Consider the following 6,000-nt stretch of genomic DNA (forward strand, 5'->3'; position numbering starts at 1 on the left):
CGAGAGTTGCTTCCCAGCAAACCATGAATATGCAGAGGATGTCCACTAATGGTCCTAACGGCCAATGTCTATGTATGATATCCTCTGCATATTGAGAGGACTATCGGATTCAGATATCAGTTAGTGGATATTCAGATGACATTCATACATGTTTTTCTTTCAGCACAGTGGAAGATTTGGAAATGTGCAAACAGCTTACCAGGAAACACATTAAAATTATGTTGCCTTTAGATTTTAATTTTTCTTGCTTTCGCAATCTGAAGTTTTCAGGAATGAATTATTTAATCAGTCAGCAATTACATGCTTTGATTTTATTTTATGCAAGCAAATGCATGTGCAGTTCGATTATTTGAAGAAACTTCTCAAGTTAGACTGAAAGCCACAAACGCCGCGAATTTCAAACCAGAACCGTAACTAGAACTCTATTGACATTAGGCAGCCCAACGGCCATGGGCATCATCATTAGCCGCGGCGGCCGCGAAGCGATGTTTTCTTGGTTCCTTTCAGCGTTCCTTTGCACATTTTATTTTTTCGCGTGTTCGCATTTTCTTCGTTGTGGCGGCAAGCTTGTGCGCGTCGTATACCGTCCTGTGCCAGCATTGTGCAGTGTACTGGGGGACTACGTGAAGGACGGCAATAATGGTCAGTTTTTGCACACTTTTCTTTCAAACAAGTGTTAGTGTTCGTTTGTGCCATTGTGCAGTTTTCGTGCTGGCGATTTCACCAGCCGGTTTATCAGTTCGTGGAGTGCATAGATAGCTTAAAAATGCGTGGCGTTTAGTTAACTGGATTTGTCCCCGAAGCGGATACATGGTACAGTAGTGGCGCGGGAATGCCTGTGTCGGCCGCCTGGCATGCTATCACCCTCACTACAAAGGTAGACAGTTTCCAGTCTCCGGCGGCTCAAGAAGACAGTTTTGGCAGATCTTGTGTTGGTGTAAAATTTGCTAAAAGGTCCCCTTTCGTTGCTGCTCTTCTCTTCAAAACTAAATGGGCTTTGTTTTAAGTCAAGCTCTTCTGTTTAAATTTGCCTTTTGCGGTCTGACATTGCTTTTTCATCTTTGTGCTTTTAAAAAACCTTTGTGGGTTTTTTCTTACTTCTAATTTTCTCCTATTTCAGTTGTTGCTCACTTCATGATATTTGGTTCTTGACTATTTTTGTCTTTCAGCTTGTGGTTTCTATAACTTTTGCTGAAAAATTCTTTTTATTGCAGTGTGTCAATGCAAGTAGTGCTGTGAAAATTCTTGCTACTGTTCGTGTGCCCCAGTACGGGGTTACATTATATAAAATGAGAGTTGCAAATGGTAAACCTGTAATGCAACTGGGTGTGACCATTCTTCCCTCCTGTTCATTTTCAGGTATTTTGGAGAGCATGTTCAGAAAAGAGGCTGTCTGTATGTTGTCACTCACTAGCTGCATTTGCTCCATCAAGACAAAGAGCTGGTATGAAACTGTTTTTCGTGCTTCATTCATGACCTATGGAAAGTCATGACCTATGGAAAGCAAATAGCTTTCACCAAATATATTCTAGTTTTTCATTAAAGACAGGCTAATTGCCAACTACTGCCACATCTTTCTTCTTAACATAACACAAAAATTCAAGCAATCACGTTTCACTGGCCTAATTAACTCACTTGAGTTAAACCTGTTTTTTCACACGTCCCAACTTTGGTTCCGCAAATGCTTTCATGAAGCACAATTTATAATGTTCGGTAGTGATTGACATACATTTATAGCTTCTGGGTCTGGAAAGAGCTTTGATTTTAGACGTCTCCAAGGCATGTTTCTGTGTTAAACTCCAGGTTTCTACAATAAGACTAAGGCACCTCAACGACTATTTGGTTTTCTACAGGGTCGCCGACTTTCTTCCTAACTGCACATCATTTGACTGTTAATGTAACCAACTCTTATGATGTTCCAATCCTTTCAGGCATGCCTCAAGGATGTACTTTAGCATGTTAACTCTTTCTGACCTGTATTAGCAGTTCATTTAGTGTTGTTTCTGCTTGTTTTTTGCTGCTGATTGTGTCATCTACTGCTTAATAACTGATGGTTCTGACACTGCATCACTTCAGACTGAATTCAGTAACGCTGTGTAACGCTTTCTCTAGAATGTGGAGCTTTACTTTTTGTTACAAATTTATGTGCATTTCTCATAACCAGACACCCTGTTCTTATTTTAAAAAATAGTTGCCTTGACTTTCTGCTTATAAGTAATTTAGCATGCATTATACAACTTTTAGCAAATATTTATGGAAGTCCAACTAGTATTGCTTAAGTAATATCAAAATCTAATTGCATGCTGATGCATTTAGAAAACAGTTTTCACAATGGCAATGAAAAAGTATGTGCCAGCCCATTCCAGTTTTGTTCCCATCCGTGTTTCCTCATGCTGCATTCCCCGTTTATGATCTGCCAACCAGACTTATTACAATATCGACCATTCACGGCTCTTTTTTCCATATGTGCTTTCATATTGAATGTGTCCTATCGTTCTGCATAGATGCTGTTCGATCGAACAAGATTTCTCAACACTGGCCGAGATAGAAGGAGTGGTAAAAAAATGGCTGCAGCATGCGTCCTGCAGGCGGAAGCAGCTGCAGGAAAGGCACGCAAAGAAAGCTGAGGCAAGTTGATTCTCTTATACCTTTTTTGAGCTTGAGACTGTTTTTGTGTGTACAGTGATGACCAAAAGTGTGCTCGTCTGCATAGACCTGGCATACCCAAAGGTTACATTCCACACCTCGTGTTATCCACTTTTATGGAGAAAGATACTTTTGATTTTTGTGAGCATTTGTGTGCACACTATTAGTTTTTTGGTTTGCTGCCTCATGTAGCCTAACATTTTTAGTCCCCTGGTACAGAATTAGGTGCGCTGCAAATTCACAAAGCTTGGAGCATAGTCTGCGTAGGTTAGATTGTTTCATTTAAGGCTAATTAATTGAGCAGTTAAAACGCTTTGTATACAACTGAAAGAGCAAATATATTTCACAAAATCGTAAGCTTGGCACTGTGACCTCCAATGTTTTGGTGATAGATTTTGGCCCTATAACTGATGTCATTTGTTTTTCTCAGAATTCGGTTTGATTTGGTTCATGGGATTTAACGTCAAAAAGCAACTGGCTATGAGGGACGCTGTGTGGAGGGCTGTGGATAATTTCGACCACTCTGGGTTCTTTTTATCGTGCACTGACATTGCTACACAGGCACCTTGCATGCACACAGGCACAGCCTCCACAGCCGGGATCAAACCTTGGGTTGCCTGGCTCAGTAGACGAGTGCCCTAACCACTGACTGGTTAGAACCCATACGCCCTTACATCACATCTGTCTTCAAAATGATTTGAAGATGCCTAGGGTGACAATTTCATAGATCTCGATTTAAAAAATTTTGTTTCCAATTTTTTAGCAGTTTCCATACCTAGAAAATGTTCGCCATTTTTGTTCTCTCTCCGCTGGAATGATAAGGACTGTTTTGAATCGAAGTTTGTTTTATGGGGTTTAACGTCCCAAAGCCACTCGGGCTATGAGGGACGCCGTAGTGCAGGGCTCCGGAAATTTCGACCACCGGGGGTTCTTTAACGTGCACTGACATCGCACAGCATACGATAAATGGCGCCTAAATGCAGTCACTTTCTGAAAAGTTCTGTGATTTAGTACAAATAGCACGTCATTGAAGGTTTTGATTCCTAGTTGCATTTGTATTCGCCTGTACTGTCATTCTGGAGCTTATTTTTTCCAAGCAGAAACTGCTTTAGCATGCACATTTTTCTCCACACAGTGCATTTTTTAGTTACTTGACTACTATTTAATACTATGTATTGTGCTCTATTATATTCACAGGCCACTTGAAATCAAGTGGGGACCTCTCCAGAGTAGTCGTTCGCCATTCCTCATTTTGCTTGGATTGTGCCTGCACCTTGGCTTTGTCACAGTGGTGGGGTACCTGACTAGGTAATAAAGATACATAAGAATAATGGTGGTCTTGCCCAGTGCTTTGTTATATTGACACAGCATCATTACATTCAGCGTAGAACACCCGGCACCTCCCTCCACAACCCACAAAAATATTGGATGAATATCTATTCAGCGTCCTTTAAATATCTCAGAGTGACCATATGTGGCCAAAATATGGGCATTATATAAACATCCACTGTTATCAAAATGAAGCTCATATGGATATTCTGTGGACATAATATGAACTTGTAAGAATATTATATGGACATCTGATATTTTATAAATTATATTATATGGATATCCCCTGACTGCCAGGTACAGCCTTTGTGGACGATCTAGTACTGCGTGTAGAATATCGCCCAAGGATTCACAATTTCTGCTAAACAACTGCGAGAATGTGGTTACTCGTTTGAACCGGCGGCTCAGTTTCAAGAAGACTGTGGTTGTCTGGCTGGAACCAACACGGCGGATTAAGAATTAACCTTGAAAAATAAGACCTTCGCCTAGAGCTCATAGTTCCGATGTCTGCGAACGGAGATGTTCACTGAAAATCCCCTACGGCCTTCACAGGGCTACCGAAAGGCTGCCCTTACCTTCTGTGACGCCGATTTGATCAGCCAGTGGAGAGCATGCTATGCTGAATGTGGGGCAAGCAGACAAAACTGCGGAACACTTGGCTTTCTGCTGTCAAGGCCTTTCTAGTCTACTATGGATGACGAATTCTACAGGTGTTTGGGTCTCCATTTCCCACCCAGCTAGAGGAACTGGATTGCGATCGCAGCAGCAAATGTAATATCCGAGCCCCAGTGGAGACCATCGAGAAGCACCTTGCTGGGTGGTGGGTGCTGTGTGCCGAAAATACTTGGAGCACCTCCAAAAACACTGGTTGGGGGTGTCATGTGGCAGCAGTCACTGAAATGGCCACAAGCTTACGTTGTGCTGCTGTCATTTCTGTTCCAGTTGTATATATGTGTGCATGTATTCATGCCTATGCATGCATTCTGTGTAGGGAGTGACTAGTTGTGTGTGCTGTGTGCATGTGTTTGTGTACTCTGACTGGGCACCACACCAGCTGTGCTCGACTGATTCAAAGGGCAAGGCCACAGTCATAGTCAGGCTGTCCCGGCTAACTCGGCTCTCCACTGTACCACAGCATTGAAAGAATTATCATGCAGGATCTCAGAAGATTTGGCGTGCATAGCAATTTCATGGAGTGCAATTTCTAACGACATACAGGGCTTCGATGGCACACTGCACTCGACGCCACTGTGATGCTTCAAGCTATTGAAAGCAAAGAAAGCTCCTTGTGCCCGCCCCTTGCAATTGTTTTTTTGGGAGGTTATAAAGATTCCGTGACGCCTTCAAATACGGAAAACCTGAAGTGTTCTTTAGCCAGACCATTTGTCTGGCTTTCATTGGTTACTGTCACATAAAGTGAAGTGGATATCTGCACGTTTTTTTAAATAAGCTCTCCAGCAGTGCGGCTTGAAATAAAAGCCTCTATCTCCAACTTTTGTTTTTCAAATGAAGGCAGCCTCTTACTGGTCCTTTGCAGATCCTCATGCGCTCACCAACCCCGACCATGAATCTTGTCAACCGATCTTTTGGTCTTGAGCTGTTTCTAGGGTGCCTCGATGCCAGCGCCGCCATACAGGGTGGAGACAACATCGCGGGCGCCGCCATATTGAATCACACGGGATCAGCTGCGCTAGCGTGTGTAACGGCGCCACTCTTACTTTCGGCGGGCGTGAGAGTGCTTTTGACTGGAGCTGTCTTTTTGATCAACATTGCACTGCGTATCTTTTCACTCATAATAGCCATTTTAACATCCGAGGGTCGAAGAAGTAATTGCATGACTTAATTTTACAGCCCCATGTGGTCGAGGTTGAACATTTACTGTTCCGTCTGTTGGTTTGAAAAACGCGCTAATATTTTAAAGATCTGTTGCCGGGCAGGTTCTGCTGCTCCATGCGGATAGAAGAAATTGCTGCTTCTTTTTTTTTCACGATATTTTGGATTTTAATTCCCACGTTCTGTTAACGC

At 42.5% G+C, this 6,000-nt stretch overlaps 1 long non-coding RNA gene across 1 annotated transcript; it reads left to right on the top strand.

Moving 5' to 3' along the window:
• The first annotated feature begins 26 nt into the window (after positions 1–26).
• On the top strand, positions 27–2,794 carry LOC149357322 (uncharacterized). Its single transcript, XR_016289899.1, has 3 exons — positions 27–642; positions 1,360–1,444; positions 2,505–2,794. It is a non-coding gene; the product is annotated as an uncharacterized LOC149357322 (long non-coding RNA).
• The last annotated feature ends 3,206 nt before the right edge of the window (positions 2,795–6,000 follow it).

Source organism: Amblyomma mixtum, chromosome 3 (assembly GCF_055824585.1).
Source record: "Amblyomma mixtum isolate Tamu chromosome 3, ASM5582458v1, whole genome shotgun sequence".
Lineage (NCBI taxonomy): Eukaryota > Metazoa > Arthropoda > Arachnida > Ixodida > Ixodidae > Amblyomma > Amblyomma mixtum.